This window comes from Ambystoma mexicanum, chromosome 7p (assembly GCF_040938575.1).
Source record: "Ambystoma mexicanum isolate Mex_15411 chromosome 7p, UKY_AmexF1_1, whole genome shotgun sequence".
In the NCBI taxonomy this organism is placed as follows: domain Eukaryota; kingdom Metazoa; phylum Chordata; class Amphibia; order Caudata; family Ambystomatidae; genus Ambystoma; species Ambystoma mexicanum.
In genome coordinates, this window is record NC_090939.1 from 826,127,832 (window position 1) to 826,151,823 (window position 23,992).

The 23,992-nt window shown below is 49.9% G+C and overlaps 1 protein-coding gene across 7 annotated transcripts in view; it reads left to right on the forward strand.

The window, feature by feature from the left end:
* The window catches only part of ATP11A (ATPase phospholipid transporting 11A), a 2,308,865-nt gene that overhangs the window by 1,638,402 nt on the left and 646,471 nt on the right, over nucleotides 1-23,992 (forward strand). The window lies entirely within an intron of this gene.

Consider the following 23,992-nt stretch of genomic DNA (forward strand, 5'->3'; position numbering starts at 1 on the left):
CAGTTCTGAAATGCTTTGTGACAATGCCTCATTACTCTTCTGGACATCCGTTGTTTTTTTTTAAGGTAATATTTTATTAATTTGAGATGTTTGAACATTTTACGGGATAATCTGGTATTCAACAAGAGAACTTTACCAAGCATGAAATATCATCAAACCCCCTCATCTCCCTCCCTAGCAAATGGAGTTCGGCTGCCATACAGCGCTTCTTTATAGGGCTGTAGTGGCCCAGGATACAGAACAGGGGGTCTTCTGGAGTCTCTACCCTGTTATTTCCTTCAATTTGGACCTGACCTCCAGCCAAAAATCCTGTATTCCTGGGCAGCCCCATAAGATGTGTAGCAGCTTGTCCTCCATCCCACACCCTCTCCAGCACATTTTTGAATTGTTAGGGTGAGACGGGTGCAGACGGTAAGGGGTTCTATACCATCTTGTTAGTATTTTGGCCTGTGTTTCCACCAGCCGCGGACATAAGGCAGCAAGGGCCTCCCTATCCATTGTGTCCCAATCTTCTGGGGACACCGCTTTTGCCAGCACTCTTTCCCAATTAATGGCTTTGTATAATCTAGATATGAGCCCTTTGGCATCTGCCGGCTCTTGGAAACCCAGTTGCAGGGGGGGTATGCTTCTTGGTTGCTTGTCCCACGATAGTGGGGTGGAGGGCCCAATGTCTAGCCTGCAAGTATCTAAAGCGATCACGCTCTGTGAGCCCCAGCACCGTATCGCACTCTTCAAACGTTCTAATTTTCCTGTTTATAAAGAGGTCTCCCACCTTGTTTAACCCCTTGTCCAACCATTGTGTAAAACCCTTGTCAAGCTTATTTGGGGTAAAGTCGTCATTGTGGATTAGCGGGGTGAAGGGGGATTAGCCCACCGACCTGCTCAAGTTATCCCAAACCCCCAGAGAGGCCTTAAAGATTGGGTTAATATAGAGTTCCTGCGCCCTCCCCTGTCTCAGCAGCCACGGCTGGGTCAGTAGGTGGCGCCCCACTACCGCCTGCTCCATGGTCACCCACATCTTCCAAGAGTCCCTCTGCACCCAGTCGATTAGTGGTCTGACCTGTGCTACTTGGTAGTAATTGAACGGTTTAGGGAAATACAGGCCCCCTGAGCTTTTTAAGGTATACAAGGTATGTTTATTTACTCTGGATGAGGCCCCCCCTCCACAGGAATTGCAGCAGCAGAGCGTCCCAGACTGACTGAAAAAGATATACAAATCTTGGGAGGGCGTTCATTTTAATAACTGCCATTTGGCCCAACCAGGACAGATGTTGGGAGTTCCACCGGTCCAAATCCTTTTTAACTCTGCTCACCAGGTCGGGGTAGTTAAAACGGTATAAGTGGGCCAGGTTCCCTGAAATATTAACCCCCAGATATCTCAATTATAGGCATAACTAGTCTTCTGCAAGGGAGCGCAAGGAGTTGGCAAAGGAAAGAATAATATAGTCAGCCAACAAATTGAGCTTATGCTGAGACCCCATGAATTTTATACCCGAAATGTGCTTTCCAGCCAGGGGCTCCATAACCATTGCAAAGAGCAGGGGTCTGAGCCTCTGTTGTGTCTGCAGGGGCATTAGTTTTAAGATATTTTCTAATCACCTCCTTCAACTCTTGCAGGCAGACCAGTTCTCTCAAGAACCCCGGGGGCATCCTCCATTGATGCTGCGGCCAACGTCCTGCCCAGTCACTAAGCACCGCTGTGACCCCACTTTGGTCTGCTAGGGTTCTTGGCCCGATCTCAGTAGTGAACTAGGCAGGCCAGGTCCGTTAAGTATGTGTATTCTATACTTGAGGCAGTCAGGTGGACGTGGGAGGTTACGTGTTCAACCTATCCATGGGGTGTCGGATGCGCCATATGTCCGCTATATTAGGCTCCTGCAACTGGTGCCTTAGGTTGCATGAGGCCTCCACTGCAGCAGTGTAGCTTGTGTGTGTCGACCTATCGTACCGCCTGCCAATGACCATGTTCATGTGCCCTAGAAGCATAAGTGCTCCTTGGCCATGCTCCCTCAAATTGTCTAGTATCTACAGCATAAAGGTTTTTTGGGAGGTGTTCGGGGCATAGAATGCAAGAACAGTTACCAATTTCCTGTGTATGGTACCAACCACCTCAACGGATCTCCCATCAGCACACTTTCTGCTTTTTATATCGACTAACCCCAAGTCACCATGTATCAAGATTGCCACCCCAACCCTCTTACTATCAACTGATGTGTGGAATTGGTGCGGGTAAAGCCTGTTGCAGGGTCCTAAATTGATCTCCAGACAACATGTGCGTTTCTTGGAGAGCGACCAAGCACGCCCTCAGATGCCGAAGTTCCCCCAAATAGCTGCATTCGCTTATTTGGGGTGTTGAGCCCCTGAGTGTACAGACATTAGGTACCATATTATGGCAGTATGTTTACCTCTCCCCAGACGACATGTCCATTACCATGTTCAGGACGCAACCAGCGTCTCCTCCCGATCTGCTCGTTATGATTCACCACTATACTAGCATTCCTCCCACCCGCCCTGCCAAACAGATGCCCGACTGCCTCCCCATAAACCCCCCACCCCCATCACTTCCCCCAAAAGCTTCCACTCTGCCTAATGCTTACAGCGGAAGTTACATTCCTCCCCTCCCCGGTCCACCGGCCCATTGCAAACCAGTAAAGCAATAATTTAACTGGTGGCTTTGGTGGTATCGAACAAAGCTGGTAGCCTGGCCCCTCAGTGTGACTCCCTTCTAGAGTCGGCTTCCATACATGACGGGCACAGAGGGTCTGTCTCCCCAGACCTGTCGCCTTCGGGCCCTTACAGAGTGCTGGCAGTACGGAGACCCGTGCATCTGATCATTGGTCGGCCCTCTATTTTCCTTGCAGGACTTTGTGCCATGATCCCAGATCCGGGCACCACTCCCTTTGAGGCATTTGCCCAGGCTGGTCTGGTTCCGTTATTTGTAGATTGAACTGCTTTGCTCCCTCTTCAAGTCAGAGAATAGTGTACACCTTAGCCATTCATTTGAATTCTAAGCCAAAGGGGTAGGTCCACTTATATCTAACTTCCCGGCGTCTCAGCTCATTGGTAAGGTTTCATCTTTCTCTTTAGGAGCTTATTTAAGCAATAAGCCCTGAGCCGCAAGGGCATTATCGAGTCAGGTAATGCCCTGGGACCCATAGTTCCAGGCCCCAGCAAACATAGGCCCTGGGACATTACCTGACTTGGTAATGCCCCCGCAGCGAGGGGCTTAATGCTATTAGTACCCCGGCCTGCAAAACCAGGGTACTAATAGCATTGTTTTTCTGTTCCGAAATGCTGCAGCGTTTCGGAACAGAAAAAAAAAAGTTTTAAAAAATGGCCACCGGAGTCCGTTTTCCCTTTCCATGGCGGCCATCAGGAGCGGACGCGCTGGGGACAGAAGTGTTCCCAGTAAGTTTGCTCCCGAAAAAGGACCAAAAAGAAGGTAAGTGGGGTTGGGAGGGCAGGGCGGGGATTGTTTGGATGGGGGGTTGGGGGAAGGGATGGAGGGAGGGGCAAACAAAACACTTACCTGAATCCCCGGCGGGGGACTATGGCAGCCTCCAGAGGTGTGGTGGCTCGGGCAGGGATTACTCAGTTCCGAGCCTCCTCATTGGCTGAGGAGCTGCCACCTCCCTCCCCCCCACCCCCCCCCCGCCAGGGATATGAAGGAACTTGGACATTCAAGGGATTCTCGGTCGGGTAAATACCCGGTGAGGGCCAATCAGAGTGCATTTTACAATCTGATTGCCCCTCACTGGGTACTAATCTGAGATATATCTTGAAATGCCTGTACCTCTGAATCCCGGGTTTTGAATCCTGTTGGCTTTTGTGACTTCCCCCAAGGACTGCCTCTTTAATCCTGTAATCGTCAAATTTCACCACCACATCCCTGGTGTGTCCCTCTTCGGGCCGATCTTGTGGGCCCAGTCATTCTTAATCGTTGCGTTGGCACCATCCGGGAGGAGTTGCTGAAAAAGCTGTTGAACACATCGTTCTACGTCATCTGCTTCAGCTCCCTCTTTAAGGAATTTAATGTGTAGTTTCTCTCGTCTTTCTCTATTCACCAGGTCATCACACTTGGCTCGTATTGTCTTGAGTATCTTCTTTAAGAGCAGCCATAGCCCCCCGCACCTCGCTTAGCTCAGTGAATACGTCAGCCACCAACCTCTCATTTTGATCCACTCTGTCGCTGAGCGCCTCAATTTCCTTTCGCAGCGCTCAGGTAGAGTTAGCCATTTCTATACAGAGAACTGCCATTTCAGAATGCAGGGATTCCTGGAGGTCCTTATTCAAAGTGTCCAACTATCAAGTAATGAATTTAGGCGTGAGTAGTGGGGTGTCGGACGCTGCCTGTGTCGCCCTAGATGCATCTCCCTCCATGTCTTCCACCTGCATCTTTTGGCCTCTTTTTTGACTGTCAGGTAGGATTGGATGTCTGGGTTCTAAGACTTCATGCCTGATTTGGACATTTCCCCAGCGCTCCCAGGCAGGTGCCCTGCTATTTGGACATCGTTCTTCTTTCCTGGCTCCTCCGATCACAGATAGTAGTCAGCCAGCCCCCTTATTGCCAGTAGGTGCCTGGGCTTACTCAAGGTCTCAGAGTCTCCGCCTTCAGGTCACCCTGCAGGCAGCACTCAGCAGGTGGGCCATGGGTCACTTCCCTGGTCCTCACATTCAGCCACTAATTAGTGTACACCCTCCACAGAGCTCCAGCCCCCTACCATGGCCATCTGGGCAGAGCGCTGCATATGGGGCAGACCTACTTGAATGGTGGAGAGCTCTCTGATAGGTCCACAGCAGGTGCAGTCAAAGCCATGGGTAATAAAATCATCCAGTATTACAGGAGGTTTGCCTCCCTGTGTTAACAGGGACTGTGAGGAATTTGACCATCAGCACGGGGAGAGTAGGCTCGCCTGGGCTTTTTTTGATTTTTCGCCTGACTATGCCCACCGGCGCCACTCCTCAGTCCCCTTTTCCATGTCGACGGGTTGGCCGAATTCACCAGCGCTCCTGGGTTTGGCTTTGGCCATGTAATACCATGCGCTCGTCCCTGGATATTCTTCTCTTTGTCTTTTTTCTTTTCAATTAAGTACTTGGTTCTCTGACAACACGCTCCTCCCCGGTGCATGTCGACTTCAGCAGGTATCCATCCTGCGAGGGGCTCTTCCCTACATCCGACCCCCATGCCCTTTGCCTCCGCTGCATTGGCCCCGACCATGGCTGGGAAGGTTGTTCCGCATGCGACACATTGACTCCATGGGCACTGAAGAACAGGCTAGCTAGGTGGAGGGAGCTCTTCCAGAAGTCCCCTCTGGAGGACCTAAAGGACTTCGTAAAACATTGCTCGAGGCCGAAGGAAAGGCCTCTATTCACCATCGCACCATGTAAAGGCGACTCCCTCCAAAGGAAGCGCCCGACTGGGAGGAACCTTTTTGGGTTCTAGCACCAGCACACATAAGAGGCTAGTCCAGCTACCGGCCTCACAGCCGAGGGGTCTCCGGATCCTTTCGGGGTCAGTGCTGAGGGACTGCAAGGTTCTTTTACCGGGGTTACTCCCGAGGGGCAACACCCCAGTACCGTCATCATGTCCGAGGGGGCGCTTTCACACAGAACTACCGACAGCTCTGCCGAGGGCAGTACACCTTCCAGGTCACGGCCTGAGGTGCGGGATAGGCCTTTTGTTCCAACACCAAGCATCTTGGACGGGGCTGGTTCCAGCGAGCCAGGCACCACGACTTTGGCACTCAGCTCGACAAAATGGCCGCTGCGCCAGACAAGATGGCCGCTCGTCTGACACCCCCCTCTTGCGGAGCGGGTGGAGGAAAGAGTCACACGGTGGGACTGGTGTCAACCAGGTGCGTGGCCTACAGTTTATCCATTAGCAGTGCAAGGCAGGTTTCCCCTGCACCCCAGGCAGAGTGTCCCCCATACCCCATTTGCCCTTAGCCACTCCGTTAATATCACCTGCCACCTCTACAGCCTCCGAAGACAGGTTCTTCTAAAGGTTCCTAGGGTGGATGCAAACTCCCCAGATAGGGGTCATCCTCCGGGATGCCATCAGGGACATGCTCCCCAGGTCACCCCACTGCCACCCATAGTCATTCCTCCAATGGCTCCGGTGCCACAGGTCCCAGCGCAGCCACCACTGCCCCAGCCGGCTCCTACGATTCTGTCTTCCCTGCCTCCCACATTACAGGTGGCTCCCCAACAGATTCCTCAGCAGCCACCGGCTCCGGTATCCACACCGTAGCCCCCAGCGCCCAGCACCCCTTCACCAGTTCTGGTCCCTCTGAGCACTCTGGTGGACACTGATGAGGAGGAGGACACCGACACGGCACCTTCAGCCAGGACCTTCCACGAACACCTTGCCGGTTTGGTAGAATATTTGGGCCTTCCTCAGTCTGAGGTAGAGCAGCCCGAGGAGGGTTTTTTTGCAGAAGTGCTTACCCTAAGACCCCCTACCGGTACCTTCCTCTCCTCCCCTCCCACAGATTGGGACAGCAACTCTGTTGGCGGAGATCCGATCGCTCGTCTCGAGCCAGGCTGTGGAAGAAGTCCCAACCTCCCAGCGAGGCTTGTGCTTTTATTCCAGGATTTTCACCATATAGAAGAACCAGACTGGCCTGAGAGTTGTGTTGGACCTTTCCACCCTCAACCTCTCCCTCCCTCTGCACAAAATTCAAGATGGTTATACCAGCACTTATTGCGGAAACACTGGACAGGGGAGACTGGATGTGCTCCTTGGATCTGAAGGACGCGTACCTACACGTCCCGATTTGGCAGCCGCATCATTCCTTACTGCGGTTCATGATGATGGGCTGCCATTTCCAATGCAAGGTACTACCCTTTGGCCTCAACTCAGCCCCCAGGGTGTTTACCAGGTTGATGAATGCAGTGGCAGCCCTCCTCAGGGCCCAGGGCCACCATGTCTACCCATACTTGGACGACTGGCTCATCCGAGCTACATCTCCAGAAGCGGTTCACCATACCTCATCCGCACTGATGAATACACTCCATGACCTGGGGTTCACTATCAATCTCAAGAAGTCTCAGCTGTAGCCCACGCAGACCCTGACCTTCCTGGGCCTCATCTGGGACACTAGCTCAGAGAGTCTTTCCCTCTGAGGACAAGATAGCGGCCTTCAAGAAAGCCATCTCTCACTTCCTCTCCAGACAGTGACCTCAGCCTGGTGATACCAACATCTGTTGGGTATAATGGCAGTGGTCCTGTAGGCCGTACCCCACACAAGGCTCAAGATGAGGAGATTACAACTGCACTTCGCCGCCTCATGGAATCAGGAGAAGGGCTCCCAAGCGTAGCCAGTCGACATTCCTCCCTTTCTCTATCCGGACCTCATGTGGTGGTCCGCAGACTTCAGCCTGTGGCACAGCAAGCCCCTCTGACAGCTGACCTCTCAGGTCACCTTTACTACGGACTCCTCCCTAGAGGGCTGGGGAGCCACTCTGGACAGCCACAGCGTCCATGGTGTCTGGACTCAGTAGGAGTCCCATATCAATTGGCTGGAATTGAAGGCCATATGGCTGGCTCTCAAGGACTTTCTCCCTCTCAGAGGGCAAGGCAGTTCTTATCCAGACGGGCAACTCCACCAGCATGTATTATATCAACAAGCAGGGGGGCACCAGATCCCCTCCACTGTGCAATCTAGCCGTTGGCATGTGGGAGTGGGCACTGGAGAATAACATCTACCTCACTGCAGTCCACCTCCCGGGGAGTCCAACCTGGAGGCTGGCAGGCTCAGCAGACTGGGGACGGACAATTACGAGTGGCAATTGAACGACCTGGTACTGAAGGAGATCTTCCCCAGGTTGGGGCATCCCCAAGTGAATCCGTTTGCCTCCTGGGACAACAGGAAATGCCAGCAGTTCGCCTCCTGGCAGGGGCAGGGCTCCGGCTCCATGGGCAACGCATTCCAGATATGGTGGAACGACATGACGGCATACGCCTTCCTGCCCACACCCCTGGTCCACAGGGTAATCTGCAAGATAAAGGAATCTCGTCACCTCAGCATCATTTTGATAGCTCCATGCTGGCCGGCGAGACCGTGGTTCTCTGGGCTACTCAGCATATCGGACAGGCCGCCCATTCACCTCCCGCTGGGCCCTGCTCCTCTCCTGGCCCAGCAGGGGTGCAGGGTACCCCCCCCTCCCCCGCTCATCACAAACTAGCCCTTGCAGCATTGTTCCTGAGCAGGTCACGTTGAAACACTTGAACCTCTCTCAAGCTAACCTAGAGATCATCGAGGGCGCTAGAAGCAAGGCTACTAGGAGCCAATATAGGAGTAAATGGTCTACATTCTGTCATTGGGCCAATTCTAAGGGGATCGACCCTCTTGGGTGCACCTTGGACGACGTGCTCTCATTCTCAGCACACCTCGCCCACTCCGCCTTACAGGTGGACACATGCCACACCTATCTGCCAGCCATAGTGGCTTACAAGAATTCGGAGGAGGGCCTATTTTCCTCTTCCAACCCGGTGGTCAAGCGACATCTGGCAGGTTTCCACAGACTCTACCTTCCTATAAAGAAACCACACCCTGCGTGGGACCTCAATGGTGTGTTGGGTGCCTTCGAGCACAAACCTTTCGAGCCAAGGGCGTCCGCAGACATCAGGCTTTTCACCATAAAGACAGCTCTACTCGTGGGCATCACCTCGGCTCACAGAGTCAGCGAGATTCAGGCTCTGGTGGCATCAGAGCACTACACCACTTTTCACAAGGACAAGGTGGTCCTGCAAACGCACCCTGCATTCCTACCCAAGGTGACCTCCTCCTTCCATCTCAACAAGGAGATAGTCTTACCCACATTCTTCACCGACCCCAAGGAGGAGCCTCGGAGGGTCTTGCACTGCCTGGATGTCAGACTCGCTCTTAAATACTACCTGGACAGGACCAAGGACTTCTGCCAGTCGTACGCCCTGTTTGTCACTCTCGGTGGGTCAAGGCCCGGTTATCAGGCTTCTAAGGCCTCCATAGCAAGGTGGATGGTTGTGGCCATCAAGGAGGCTTATGAGGGGCAGCACAAGCTGGTGCTAGCTAACTTGCATGCCCATGCAATCAGAGCCAAGGCCACAGCCATCTCATTCCAAAGGCATGTGCCATGGCAGGTCATCAGCAGGTTGGCTACCTGGGCCACCCCTTCGACTTTCTGTAAGCACTACTGTTTGGACGCCGCCTCTAGGTCACAGGCGGCTTTCGGGCAGGCGGTTCTAAGAAACCTGTTTTCTTAAGGAGGGTCTCCTCTCCACCCTGTGGCTACATTCAGTTGTAATCCCCCATAAAGTATGGAGGAAAGGGGACAGGACGTAAGATGAATTAATAGTTACTCACCGTAATGACTAATGTGCTCTTAGTCCGTAGTACCCTTTCCTCCATACGTCCCACCATCCTCCCCCCTAATTATACTGGTGTCATTAGGCAATTTTTAATATTGTCGACGCGTTAATGGGGACTGAGGAGTGGCGCCGGTGGACGAAGTCAGGCCAGCGAATGCTCCCAGGGCTGCGCCCCCGCGCGCCTCTAAATTTAAAGGGAAAGAAGAATTTTCTGGTGGAAAAGGTTTCGTCTCCCGTCCCTTGCGAGGGACACCCATACAGTATGGAAGAAAGGGGACTATGGACTAAGAGTACGTTAGTCACTACAGTGAGTAACTATTAATTTCTAGGTCCTTTTCTAGTGATTTAATAAGCGGAGGAAAGTGGCCATAAAGAGATCTGTCAGGGAAGCCGTGAGCTGGACCCCCAGATAGTCAATAGATGTGGTATCCCAGTGAATTGGGCATAGTGATTGAAGGGAAGTGATGTGCTGTGGCGATAGCCCCACCCCTAATGCCACTGATTTCCCATAGTTTATTTAGAATCCTGCTACTTGGCGGAAGGCTCAGAGTTCTTGGAGGGTCGATTGAAGGGAAGGTCGAATGTTAGTGATAGATAGTAGGACGTCATCAGCGTACCGAGATACCTTGTGGAGAGAATTGCAAGCTCCAACTCCTTGAATTGAAACATTCTACGTATGTGTTGCGCCATCAGTTCCATAATGAAGGCAAACAAGAGGGGGGAGAAAGGGCAGCCCTGTCGCGTCCACAAGTGAGAGGGATTGGGGTTGAACGTTCCCGGTTAACATGGAGTGAGGTGTTTGGGGAGGTATAGTTAGTAGCTATCATACTCCTAAATCGGGGTCCACAATCGAAGACCCCTAGGGTTAAATGCGTACAGGACCAATCAACCTTATCAAACGCCTTGGTTGCGTCTAGGGCTAGAAGGGCCAACTTCCCTTTATTCATAGTGGTAGTCTCTACTAGATTTAATGCCCGCCTAATGTTATCTCCTGTCTTCCTACCCTGGACAAAGCCTGTTTGGTCTGCATTAATCGGTGTGGGGCTAAGCTGTTTGCTAATACCTTCAAGTAAATATTTGCGTCAATATTCAGGAGAGAAATCAGCCTATAAGACTATACTCTCTTGTATCCTTACCGGGTTTCAATAATATTGTGGTAGAGGCTTGCTTTGAGGGGGTCACACTGCCCACTTCTCTAAAGGAATTAAAGAGGGCTGTAAGAGGAGAGAGCAGTTGACTACTGAAGAGTTTGTAAAATCTTGGTGAAAATCCATCAGGGCCCTGGGCTCTAGATTTCAGGGACTTTATTACTGCTTCCACCTCTTCCTGTCAAATTGGGGCTTCTAACGCCTCCCTCTCCTCCCGGGCTAAGCGAGGCAGGTATGCTTCCGCAATATACCTTCTGTGGGCCGAGGTAGATCTAGCCGGAGCTGACATTGTCTCTAGTAGGTGGGCCCTTGCTATGTTTAGTTTATCCTGTTCCCCATATTGGGTTACCACCTGCTGATCTTTAAGACCTATAATGAAATTGCATTTTCTGGACTGAGCCAACTTCCTCGCCAAAAGTTGATTGGCCTTATTGCCTTTTGCGTAATATCCCTGTTTGACTGACATCAGGGTCAGTGCCGTCTCTTCGGCGTATAGAGCCTCTTATTTATTTTGGGTGATGCAGAGAGCTGAGTGGAGTTTGGGGGACCACCCATTCCTATATTTGCTTTCAATCTCTAGAATTTCCTGTTCCAGTAGGGCACGGGTTTGTTTTTTCTGTTTATGATAGGCTGCCATATGTGCTATTAAGATTCCCCTGATGACTGCCTTCATGGCGTAACACGTCGTGGCTGGGGACGTTAGTTTAGTGGGGTTCTCCCGAAAATAGTCCCTGATCGCTTTTGCTTCCCCATCCCTTAAGGCCATATCGTTCAAGATTGGGTCATGTAGGCGCCATTGTGGTCTGGTCAGCAGGCTGGATTCCAGGCCCTAACTTGTAGCAGAACGGAGGCATGGTCAGAAAGAAGCTTTGGGGCAATGGTCACTTTTATTGTGAATGGCATGAGTTGGGGCGAGGCCAAAATCAAGTCTATACGGGAGGAGGAACGATCAACCTGTGAACAAAAGTTGAAGTCCGCTCCTCCCTCACCTATTCCTCCTTCCGCTCCTCATTGAAATCACTCCTCCTTCATTCCCCTCGCTGACATCCTTCCCCCTCTCGCCCTTCTCTCCCTCCCTCTACTACCCTTCTTTTGTTTCTCTTTATCTTTTCCCTGCTCTTCTAAAGTCTCCTTCCTCCTACTATTCACTTAACTCACTACTTTCTCTCCCTTTTCCCTCCTTCCCCACCCCTTCCTCTCTTTTCCCCTTTTCTCATGCAAATTGTTCTATATGCCGATTTTCTGTTTTGATTTAATGTTTACTGTTATTGCTTCTACTGTTCCATGTTTAATGTGTTCTTGTTAACTGTAAAGCGCCTTGGATTAAGGTGCTATATAAAACAATGAATACAAATACAAAGTCCCTTTCATCTGGATGCAGTACTCTCTAGGCGTCCACCACTCTCAGAGATCTGAACAAATGGACAATACTTGGGGCGATCTTGAAATCTCTGGATGAGGGAATGTGCGTTTTGTCCTCATCAGGGTCAGGGACGCTATTAAAATCCCCCCCCAACAAAGATCTGGCCCTCCAGAAAAGGGAGGAGGGACGCTTTCAGACCTCTAAAGAAGAGTTCTTGGCCTTCAATTCTTCAAACTGGATGCCTCTTGACATCTGGATCGCTGTCCCCCTCGTCCCCTTCCCCCCCTGAGGCCAAGAATTGCTTAGGGAATTCTCTGCTCCGAAGGTGGGTGTAGTCTTCCGGGGTAAGATGGGTCTCCTGCAGAAAGGTCATTGCACCCACCAGGTCCTTCAAACGCTTCAGAATAGATTTTCGTTTTACTAGGGTGCAAACCTTTTACGTTCAGCCAGACAAAATTCAAGTTCTGGTGAGGTATACTCCTTCATCGCGCAAGGGGGCGAGGGGGGATTTAGGGGAGTAAAAGCCACCATCCAAAGTGAGAGAATTTCTGAAATCGTGCTCCAATCAAGGTTTTAACTAAACAAACCAGAAACAACACAAAACGGAGTCCAAACAGTGAACTCCAAACTTTCCGGTTGCCAAAAACAGTCGGCAAAACACCCCAAGGGTCTTCAGATGACATTCTCCTTGAGGTCAGGCTCGGGCCGCGTGAAGCGCGTCTTAAGCTCTGCAGTATTCGATGTTCCCATGATGCCAGTTGTCAAGGCTTTCGGGTGTCGAGAAAGCACTAGTGGATCTTTGCAGCAGCCAATTCCTTCCGAATCAGGTGTGTGAAAGCAGATTACCTGAGTTGCGGCCCCTCTGGACCCATGACCAGGCAGAGCACCGTGATTTTGACTGGAGGCCCTCTGCTCCCATGAGAGTGTCTGGTGGGGAGCTATCTCCTTTGTCTGATGAAGAAGTGTTTAAGATCCCCTCTGCATCTTCCAGGCATGAGATCAACCGGGAGACCACCTTAAATGTGAACTGTACGCAGGTGGGAAACAGCCAGCAGTATCCTGCAGGAAAAGAGTCTGGGGCCGGAGCGCTCTACATTTATGTATCATAGCCAATGCCAGGTCTTGGAAAATCTGTATGGGAAAGCCCTGGGATGTCAATTTGTCTCTAGTGTGACCCGCCGCCAAGATTTCTTGCTTAGTTGTGTAGAAGTGGACTCGAGTAATCACATCCGGAGGATGTTCTGACTCCAGTCCTCTGCGAATGATCCATTAGAAGCTGGGGCCTCTCAACAGGTGGCAGGAGAGATTGAAACAAGTCCCCTATGTACTAAATCTTGGTCTTGGACTGATGAGGGCACCCCTCTGATCGGAAGATAATTTCTTCGGGCCCTATTCTCCATGTCCTCTTACTCCAGGATCTCATTCCTGTCCTCCAATGTACATATTTTCAGTTGTACCTCCAGTAAGGTGGCTGCGTGGTCTCGAGTTTGTTCCTCCACGTCCTCCAGTCTTTGTTCCAATTCCACTACTCTTTGGTCTGTGTGTTCTAGTTTGGTAAATAGTTCCGCCATGGAGCTGCAAAACTCTGTTTTAATGTCCAGCATAAACGACTGAATGTCCTGCTTGGTGGCTAGTTGCCCTGTGGGGCCAGTTGGGGCCCAGGCGGGGACTTCATTGCTTCTGATTTTTTCCCGGTCTCTGCTCGAAGTATCATGGTGGAGATGTCCACACTCTTTTGGGCCATGGGGTGTTTAGACATGACGATCTTCCTAGGTGTGTGTTTTTCTTTTTTCAGACACGTGTAAAGATCTCAGAACCACCAACCCTATTACACAGACCAAACCATCTTGGACTAAGAGAGCGAATAAACAACACTTTGACCAATAATTAGAATATAGATGGCTCTTGTTAGGCCTTTTATTCACACCAATAATAAGCACACTAACACCTTAACCCTTTAAGTGCCAAGGACGAGGTATCTCGTCCTTGGGATTACCTCCCCAGTGCCAAGGACGAGATAGCTCGTCCTTGGCACTTAAGGGGTTAATGAAAGATAAAATGTTAGAAGGCTTTGCATGGTGAAATACTGACATCACCAAAAAAAGCCTTGGCACTGGGGGGGAAACCCATGGCAGTTAAAGTTGGCTATACATAAACACACAGAATATACATCACAGTTAGTATAGTTGCAGAAAGAAACTTCATCTCGGCCACCAGGACACTACCCAGTCCTAGGGCAGGTAGGCAGAGAGATCACACATGCTAACGGGGTCTGGAGCGGAGCATCGTCTCTCTCAGCAAGACTCCATCACCCGGGGTTCCAGTTCTCCGATTTTCCATTAGGAATACCTCACCTCTTATGGGGAAAAAAATCCCTGCCCTTTCATGGTTACCAAACTGCCCGCGGCCAAAAGACAGACCACAATCATGGGGAGCAAAGAGTGGAAAAATCTAGTTAGAAGTGGAAAAACCCAGCTTCTCTCCCTTGCTCTCGTTCCCAGCACCCCTTATCATAGCACCTGCGTGGCTGCAATTCCCTTCTTGGCTCGTCCTTCAGCGGACAATACAACTATCTTCCACAGTGAGTGCATCTGCTTCATAATATGACTGTGCAACGGTTACAGAATTCCCGTCTGCTTACTGAGCCCACAGAAACATAGACTTTCATTGCGGTAATGGAAGTGAATGTCCAAAAGGGTGGCGCACCGGCGCCATGTTTTTTTAGCTCATTTTCCCACACGCACAACACTGTGGGAAGTGTGGAATTTCACTTTGCTATAATTATCCTCGACTCCAAAGAGTTAGGGTTCACCCGATGGCTTGCTCCCTCTCAGAGGCTGTGAGAGGATAGGCCCCCCCGAGATGCAGAGTCCCCTGGGTGAGTGGTTGTCAAGCACCGCGCCTGGCTATCCCTGCTGGATACCGCAAGATTCAAGGGAAGCTCTTCTCATGCCTCCCTGAAGGTCTCCACTGCCAGGAGAACCCCGGTCAAGGTTTAATCAGTAGAAGGGGTGTAGGGTTCAAGGCATCCACGTTGCAGCGGAGAGGGAATCTTAAGGCCCTGAAAGTCTATGGCTGTTGACCTGGGTTGGAGCAGTGTCACAAAACGATGGTGCCCCCAAGGAGGGGGGGGAGCTGGGAGGAAAGGCTGGATCCCACTTTATATCCCACGTTTCAGAAGATCTCCTTCACTTACGCCCTGCCTGTTGGTCATGGAAAGAAGGTTTCGCTCCAGGGAGCATCCATGCCCTCCACCTGGCATTGGAGGGATGCTGTGGGCTAGACTGCAATGGCAGAGGAGGGCCCCTGCGTTGATCCGCTGATGGCGGGAGAAGAGAGAGCAGGCTGGTCTTATCTTTGCTTCCCACCTTTCAGGAGCTCTCCCTTCCCTTACGCTATGCCTGAATTTGCCAGTCTTTCTTAGGGAAGAGGGTTTCATTCAGAGGAGCATTTCTGCCTCCTTCCTGGTGTTGGCGGGGTGCTGTGGACTGTTCACTGTGGAGGAGGAATGCCTGTATGTTGCACCGATGCAGGGCCGACGTCGGAAGAGCAGGAGCGCGGGCCATCGGAATCCCGTTGGAGGGGGAGCAAGGGAAGGAGCTGACACCCTCTGGAATAAAATACTAACCAACCAACGCCACCCTCACCCCCCTAATCCCATCCACTCCCTCGCCTCTAACCATGGGGCCACTAACTCAACACACTTCTCATTCAGAGAAGTAATCTGAATTAAGTAATTAAGTAATCTCAATCATGAAGAACATTAAACCTTCCAGGTGCAAAGGGGATATCTGCCCTGATACCCTTATTAAAGAGTGTGCAGACTTGCTCGCTCCCTTCCTCACGGCATTTATCAGTGCCTCCTTCGCATCAGGATCTGTACCATCTAGTTTAAAGGAAACGTGAGTGCGCCCCCTCCTCAAAAAGCCCTCACTTGACTCAACCAACCCCAATAACTACAGACCCATAACCACTGTGCCCTTCCTACTAAAAATCCTGAACAAGGCAACCTACCTGCAAATCCAGCCCTTCTTAGAATATAACATCATCCTTGGTTCCTGACAATCCGGCTTCAGTCATGATCACAGAACCGAAACGGCCTTGCTAGACCTCAAAAACCAAATTGACGACACTAGAGACACAGGCATGCCTGCCCTACTCTTCCTCTTAGACCTCTCTGCCGCCTTTGACTTGGTGGATCACAAGTTATGTTGTCAACACCTCTCCACCTCAGCCTCCTTCTCCCCTAATGCCACCACATGGATCTTCTCCTTCCTCCAAGGCAGAGCCATGCAAGTCTTCTCTGACCAAGCTTCGGCAAATCCAGCTACCATCAAATGCAGAGTCGCACAGTGCTCCTGCCCATCCCACACGCAATACAACATTTTTACCAAACCCCACAACACACTTGACGCGCTCGGCATCATGTATACCAACTACACCGACAAAGTTCTCCTTCCTCTTTCCAGTAACTATGAGGCCGATTCCAAAACCCGTAACTCAACTTACAGCACCATCCACACCTGGATGGCTGAGAACTGGCTTTGACTAAATGAGGATAAGACAGAACTACTTCTGCTAGCTTCTAATGATTCGCAAATAAAACTTGACAACCAATACTCATCCTTCATTCTCGACAATAATACTATCCCTGTCTCCCAGTCAGTTAAAACTGTGGGCGTCTACCTAGATGCTAACCTAATCATGACCAGACAAGTTAGTGCCACTACACTAAACTTCTAAACGCTACCCGGCCATTCCTCTCCATCTCAAACTGTCTTTCCGTCACTAGAGCCTTAATGTGCCCAAGCGTGGACTATTGTAACGTCCTCTTTACTGGAACCACAGCAAAAAACTTGGGACGAACTTCAAACAATTCAAAACAATGCCCTACGCTCTGCCTTAGGCATCCCTAAAAGGGAACACATCTCCGCAGCCAGACAACAAGCCCACTGGTTGCCCTTATCCACAAATGCATTCATCATACAGCCCTGCCACACCTTTCTCAGAGGGTCATACATGTTGTCATGTGGCTCGATTAATATGCCATTTTTGTTTTTTGTAAGTAAACTCTATAAAATATTTTTACTGAAGTCCTTTAAATCCAAACTATTTGTACCCAGTCAAGCTTGGAAGGTATGTGATCAAACACATTTGAAGAGTGCGCTTTGCTGTTCAGCTAAGGTTTGTGATCCTCCTAGTCCATTCCCCCCACCCCCTCCACCAGCTGTTCGGCCATGCCACTCCCTCCTTTTTGGATGCAGCCAGAGTACCATTAGTTTCTTTTTTCCACTTCCACCACTGCACGCATTACAGTACCCAGAATTGTACAACACATGCATTAACCCACTCCTTTTCATACATAGCCTGTTCTTGCGGAGGTGAGTTCTAGGATTGCCTTCGGGTACCCGGTGGCACCAATGGAGAGGAGTAGATTAAGGCAGCGTGGGCCAGCCCAGGCACTCTCATCCAGAACATGGGGTGCATCTGTGATTCTTCTGTAATGGTGGGTGATGCCTGTGACACAACCTAATTTATCTTATTTCTGCAGCGGGTGTGTTCACTCACTGAATTATCATACTGGTGCATGCTATCAAGCATAATCCGTTCTTGCAGGAGCTATGCCCTGCAAGTTGAGAGAGTTGTAGGATCGCCAGCGGTACCAGGTGGCACTGATGAATTGGGGTAGATGTTGGAAGTGTGTGCCAGGTACTCCAGTCTAGGTTACAGGATGTGAGATGCCTCTGTACGGCAAGTCACACCTGATACCATAACATGCCTCCACAGATTTCTCCAGCAGGTGTAGTTGCCCATTGGGTTATGTTACCGGTGCATGCAAATTCGTGAATTGACGCGATTCAAGGATGATGGTTTGAGGGCCCCTCTTTTTGAGGCGAGGGATGGGCCACTTTTTTTTTTTTTAGGTGCCCGGGCCTATTTCTTGTCCCAATCCGACCCTGATCTGAAACTTCACATCTCACTTTCAAAGCCATCAAAACTAGACTATTTGCCTAAAACATCGCACATATTTCCACTAAGGCCCCTGGCCTAGCCTTTTTTATGTACCTAGAATATAAACAGATGTATGTATGTGCTATGTAACGATATGCTGCTCAATATGTAACCCTGTGCTGCATTATCACCCTCCATGTAACACATCCTACATAACTAACTACATTTATGTGCTAATGTAACTAAGCTGATTCCTTGTAACAGCGCCACGATGCCTCTAGACTGTTTTTGTGCGCTTTATAAATGCAAATAAACAATAGAGACAGTTATTACCTTTTACCCCCTTGGTTTTGAATCCGAATATCCTTGAACTGTAATACTGATTACTTACTACCCTCCTGTCAGTATCCAGAGTGCATCCCTTTCTTTCATGAAACTGTCTATCCTCTGTGTTCCTTTACAGGGTGGCTTATATTTGTAGTGTGCTAGAACTGTCTGTTGTAGTAATAATAAAGTAGATATTTTTATACAACCTTGACTGATCAGTCCCTTTTATCATTGGGTAGTAATTGTATTTTCGCTGTGTTGCAACTAACCAACGAGCCACGGCCTTGCCATTCTGTCCACGTTCCCAAAATTGGACATGGAGGTCTTATAATTCACTTGTATTCCAATTTGTTTGGATCCCTTCTGTTGTACTAGAGGTGTGGGGTTGATTGATGGTTTAGAATCCATTATTTATATCTGAACCAGTGGTGCCCCGGAAGTTGATTCGTCACAGGGACCCCAGCTCGGATTGACCCTCAGCAGTGCCCCTCTGGTCTGTGGCCATCTGCTCCCACGATCAGGCTCCGACGGGTGTCTAGAGGGCCCACTCCCTCCCAGTTAGCTCTCAGCATCTGCTTTAACTCTGCCTGTACACAGTGCCCGGGAGGCGTTGCGGCTTTCAGAAGACTTGTGAAGCATAATTAAAACATCAGCAGAGGATGCCGGGTGTGTGTGCAGTAGCCAGGCACGAACATGGGAGAAGAATCCTCTCCACTCCTATACAGAGCACCGGGCCTCCCAGAGAAGCTGCCACTCGCCCTCTCCAGATCGAGCACACATGGGTCTTCGCTGCATGGGGCTGCCGGCCTCAAGCGGAGGGGGTTATCCCAGACCGTGGGGGCGGAGCCGCTCGCCCTCCACTTCAAGTAGATGGCACCAGAGTGCCTCGGCAGATCTCCCGGGGCTGGCTCAACTCTCCTCTCACGCCGCCCAGGGGCTAGGCACCCTCAGGGCCTTCAGGCATTGCACAGCGGCAGCCATCTGCATATCGGCCGTTACTGAGTGCACTTCTCTGCCTCTGTTGGTCCCCAGCAGTTCTCCCTGATGTATGGAAGGTGTTGGGTGCCCCCCCGGTTGAATTAGCGCCACCATAAGCAATTTGCGGGCTGGTGTTGTCGGGGAGGGTTGGAGGTGCACGTCTCACCTCACCAAATACTACGCCACGCCCCAGGACATCTGTTTTTAACTCCAGAATGAGTGCTTGAAGATCATCTGTAGACACCATATTGCTCTTCCTCTCCTCAGCTCCCCCCCATGCGTGTAAACTTGAGCAATCACCTGCTGAGAGTTCTCCTTTGGTTTTTGCGGGCCTGGAGGAGGGCCTTCATATCCCAATCTGAAGAGGCCTTGTGTTTAGGCACATTTTTAGACATGCCTCTCCACGTAAGACAGGGCTCAGGAGTTGCAAAACTCAAGGGGCAGAGCACCAGACACTCTGACTCCTCCAAATTCGGCCACCGGTAATTGACACAGGTACAATGTAGGGGTAGGGCCCCCCACTATCCCCTCTCACTCCTCCACCTGGCCTCCAAAGCTATAAACTTGATGGGGCTGATTGCCCTTTTTCAAAACCGTGCATGTGCAGGCAAAGGCAGCAGTCAAGGGTAGATACGTAAGCAGGCTGCACACTTCTGCTCACTCACTCCCCATGTAGCTAAGCATCAGCTCTGCCAATGAACCATGGGGGGTAAGACACTGCTCTAGGACTCTCGCTGATGGATAAAGGCCCGCAAACCCGCTTGACAGCGCATACTGATCTCCCTGGCCCTCCGTGACTGAAAGCAGTAGGCGGGACTCGAGTGCTATGCAGCGCCAATGATCCCACTGCTGCGCGCCTCCTCCACATCAAGTGGTCCCCAGGCAGCTCCAGATGTAGAAATGCGCTCGTAGCACAGGCTGCCATCGCTGAGGAGCCCACCCATGGGAGAATGTACCACTTGGGAGTCCGTTACCACTCCAAGGCACTTCCAGCCTAAGGTGCTGCTCATCCAAGGACCTTGAATCGACGGGTCGCAGCCTGTCACAGCCCCTGTGCCATCCCTCTAGGAGGAGAACGGGCTGCTGCCATCTTGCCGGCCACTGTACGCAGGAGAAGGGCATGCCAATTCCTCTGCTCTGCGGCCACAGTGGAGCGAACCTGCTCAGTTCTAACATGGTGGCCCGTTTCCCCCAGGCATTGGGGGAGCGGGAGTAATAAAAAAGAAAGTTAAAGGTTGTGGGATGGAGGGAGCGCTCCATGCCCTATAGAGCTCAAGGGTGATGTGACATCAGTTCGCCGCCAGGCTATACCCCTCTTTTCTCTGTTTCTTCAATCAGCCTTTTTTTTCCATATTGGAGGTAAATGCTTTTCAGGTCTCTTAGGCCTAATTCAGACTCGTATCTCCTTCTAGAAGGAATTCATTTCCCTGTCTGCTAGGCTTACGCCTGCCTCTACTCTCAAGGAGGAATATGTTTCATCAATCTGAGGCTTAGTTCAGTTTCTTCTTGGTGTAATCTAGCTGTACACACAGCCTCAAGGGGAATCTTCAGCTCTTACTCTGTAGGAGAATGTGTTAAGTTCCAGGAGTGCCTGGGAGCATTTCAGCTACCAAGGATCAGCCAAACGAAGACCGCTCCTATGAGAACGACCACAAGGACAAAAAAGCACTGGCACTTCTTTGGTCTTCAACTGCTTTGGTTCCGGCCACGCCTGTGGAGACTGCTCTCCTTCAGTGGTTCTGGACTCCACCTTAGGGTGCTTACGCGCGTTCCAGGCTTCATCCGCTTCAGCACCAAAACCTACCTGAACTCCACCCCTGCTTCCAAAAGTCATATCTTTTCATACATGTCTCAAATCTTAGATGCGGGAGGGTGACCCGTTTCCATATGTAATGGAGTTCTTGGACTCTGGAAAGGTGGAGGACTTCCCTGAAGACGTTTATGGTCATAAGGGTCTCCCTAAGCTTGCCTCAAATTTGTTTGATGCTTGTAGGTTTGATAACTTGCCAGAGCTTGCTTTTACTCAAGCCTGAGCTTAGGGGTAGCCCAATGTGTCCTTTAAGAGGACGATTGCCAAGGCAGTAGAGACTTTTAGGTAGTCTTTGCCTTTTAACTCATGTGGTCCAGTACAGCCTTACTGACCTCCTGGATTAAGTTTCTCCTAGAGACCTGCTTCTTCATTTCAACACTGCTGTTGCTTTCCCCACTATGGTGATGGGGCTAAAGCCTCCCTGGTCTCTGGCTATGGACTTGGATCTTTTCAAAAAGCATCACCCGGCTCTCACGGAATCATGTTTTCTGAGAGGTTGGTGGTCCAGGCCACCACTGTAGATTCTACCTTTGTCTTTGCCCCCGAACAAGGAGAGCAAGAGGCTAGATGCCATGGGTTACAAGGTTTTTGCTCCTGGTTGCCTGGCTTTGAGGCTTTGAGGCTACACCTGTGCTGTAGCCAAATACACTCACACTTTATGGAGTAGCATCTCTTAGGCTACAGAGAATGTATCCATGAATGAGATGAAAGATGGTTTTCACACCCTGGTAGAGGGTGGCTAGGAAGCAGTGCACCCACCAGATCCCACAGTCTAGCATGGGTACAGCCAATTATGTGGCTTGTGCCATCAGTACAGGTTCTGTTCTCTGCAGGTGTTTCTGGCTGAGGATGTTTGGGTTTGCCACAGTCGTTCAGCCTACACTCCTGGATATGCTTTTTAACATTGACTATTTTGGGTCCAAGGCTGATGAGTCTTCAGAGAAGTTCAAAGCCTGTGCTAAGTCTCTTAAGCCTGTGATACCCTCCAGAAGAAAAACGGTTTTGAGGACCTAAACCTCCTTTGTCCATCTTGGTAGAGCAGACAACCCCCCCCATCCCCCGACCCCCAACAGGCAAACGGGCCCAGCAACATTCTCCCACCAAGTCAGAGGCAAAAGAACCCAGGGAGGTGAATTTGCACTTTCACAATCACCATGGCAAACCCTGGTCCACTTTTCCACTATAAGACAAATAATAGGGCCACTAATCAAGAAAGCACAACCATTTCAAGGCTTTTTGAGGGTTTCGCCCACTGCTTTTTAAGCGCATTTTCCTCCTTGGCCAATAAGATCCCTATCATTGCCTTTCCACAAGCAATATTGTTATGAAACTGGGTTGGTAAAATAAAAGGCAACTACACATGATTATGAATAAGGCTAAACAGCATTTGCAATATTGACCTGCAAATAAGAGATCCGCATAATAACAGGAGGGGGTTAGAAAGTTTGAAAAATAGGCACGGTTAACACTACTATTGAGTAGGTTGCGGATTTCCCTTAAGGATTAACTGACCTGGCGTTAGCAATAGTGAGAGCGATCAGATGAGTTGAAATATTAATCTGAAGCATTATTATTGATACTACGAGACTGGACTATCATTAATTATTTCATGCAGGATTAGCAAAAATTGCAAATACAGCAGTTTGTAAATTGTATTGTTCAGGTATATAACCCTCCCCAGTCTCACAGATTTAGCCCTACCCTTAATGGCAGAAATACCACACGCCAATAACGGTACCATGTGCACATTTCCGTACACTATCCAACTAAACCACATACTGCAAATTTTTACCCGCTAGACGTCTTGCATGCAGTCCCACACTCTACATCCTCACTATCTCTAGACCGACATAGAGCCACCCTCTGGCTAATTCCCACAATACCACCCACATGCAAACCCCCATAGAAGCATATCCTTGCCATCATATCAGCAAGGATATAGGACTGCCTTCCACATATCACCCAAAGGCATAAGTCTACTACTTACTGTCCACGCCATCCATCCAACTGATCAGAGGTCAATGGGAGGAGAGAAAATGGAGGGCAACAGAGAGGAAAAGTTTGAAAGGAAAGAGGTGAGATAGGGGAAGGATGGAGAGCAGAAAGGGAAGAGAGGATGGGAACTGAAGGAAAGGAAAATAAGTCTTGTGGATGTGTTGCCAACTTTGAAACTGGATGCTCTAGATCCTATGTTTATTTAATGTATGCTTAATTTGACCAAAATTGTGATATATCGGTGAAATTACTGCTCCCTGTACTTCAGTTTACTTACCGATCAAATGTGAGCATGCTTAGAAATTAAAACCAATACAAAGCAGGTTATTAGACCAAAAAGACTGGTTACATGAGAAATATGTGGTCTAGTGGCTCCACTACAGACCTTGAAACCAGTTAATATGAATTGTAATACCAGCTTCACCATTTGAAGACATCACTTAACTGTACTCAAGTTTCCTTGTTATCCAATGCTTGGGTTGTTTACAACTGAAGTGAACATTTATGTAATATTTTATGTTAAATCTAAAAGATTGGAGAAAGGCAAATGGTGCTTTGATGCAGCAAAACTGCCAACTTTGAAACCGCGATGTCCAAGCTCGAACCCTTACTAATTATTTGATTAATTTAACAAGAGTGTGGGAGCCCCTCTACTGAGAATGAACATGGTTCAAATAACCTGTCCTTTGGAATGTCTTCCACTCAGGAGGATCTACAACCACATTTTAGCTCACTGCACCCTTCACAGAGGAGAAATGCCTATTTTCATATCGGTCTGGTCCCAACCACAAGGGTGGTCCAGCACCGAAATGCTAGGCAAATCTCCTGTGAACATGAAGAGTACCATCGCTATCTCAGCTGACCGTTGTCACAGACTCCTCCTTGAAAGGTTGAGGGGCCTACCTGAAGGGAACAAGTGGTAAAGATGAAAGTTCAGATATGGAAACTAATGCATCCTCCATCAAATAGTTGGTCAATGTTAGGACTATTTGCTGTTGAATGTATTTTTGATTTACAATTAATCATCCAATTTTTTTTAACTGGGTAGATAATGGTTTAAAATGGAT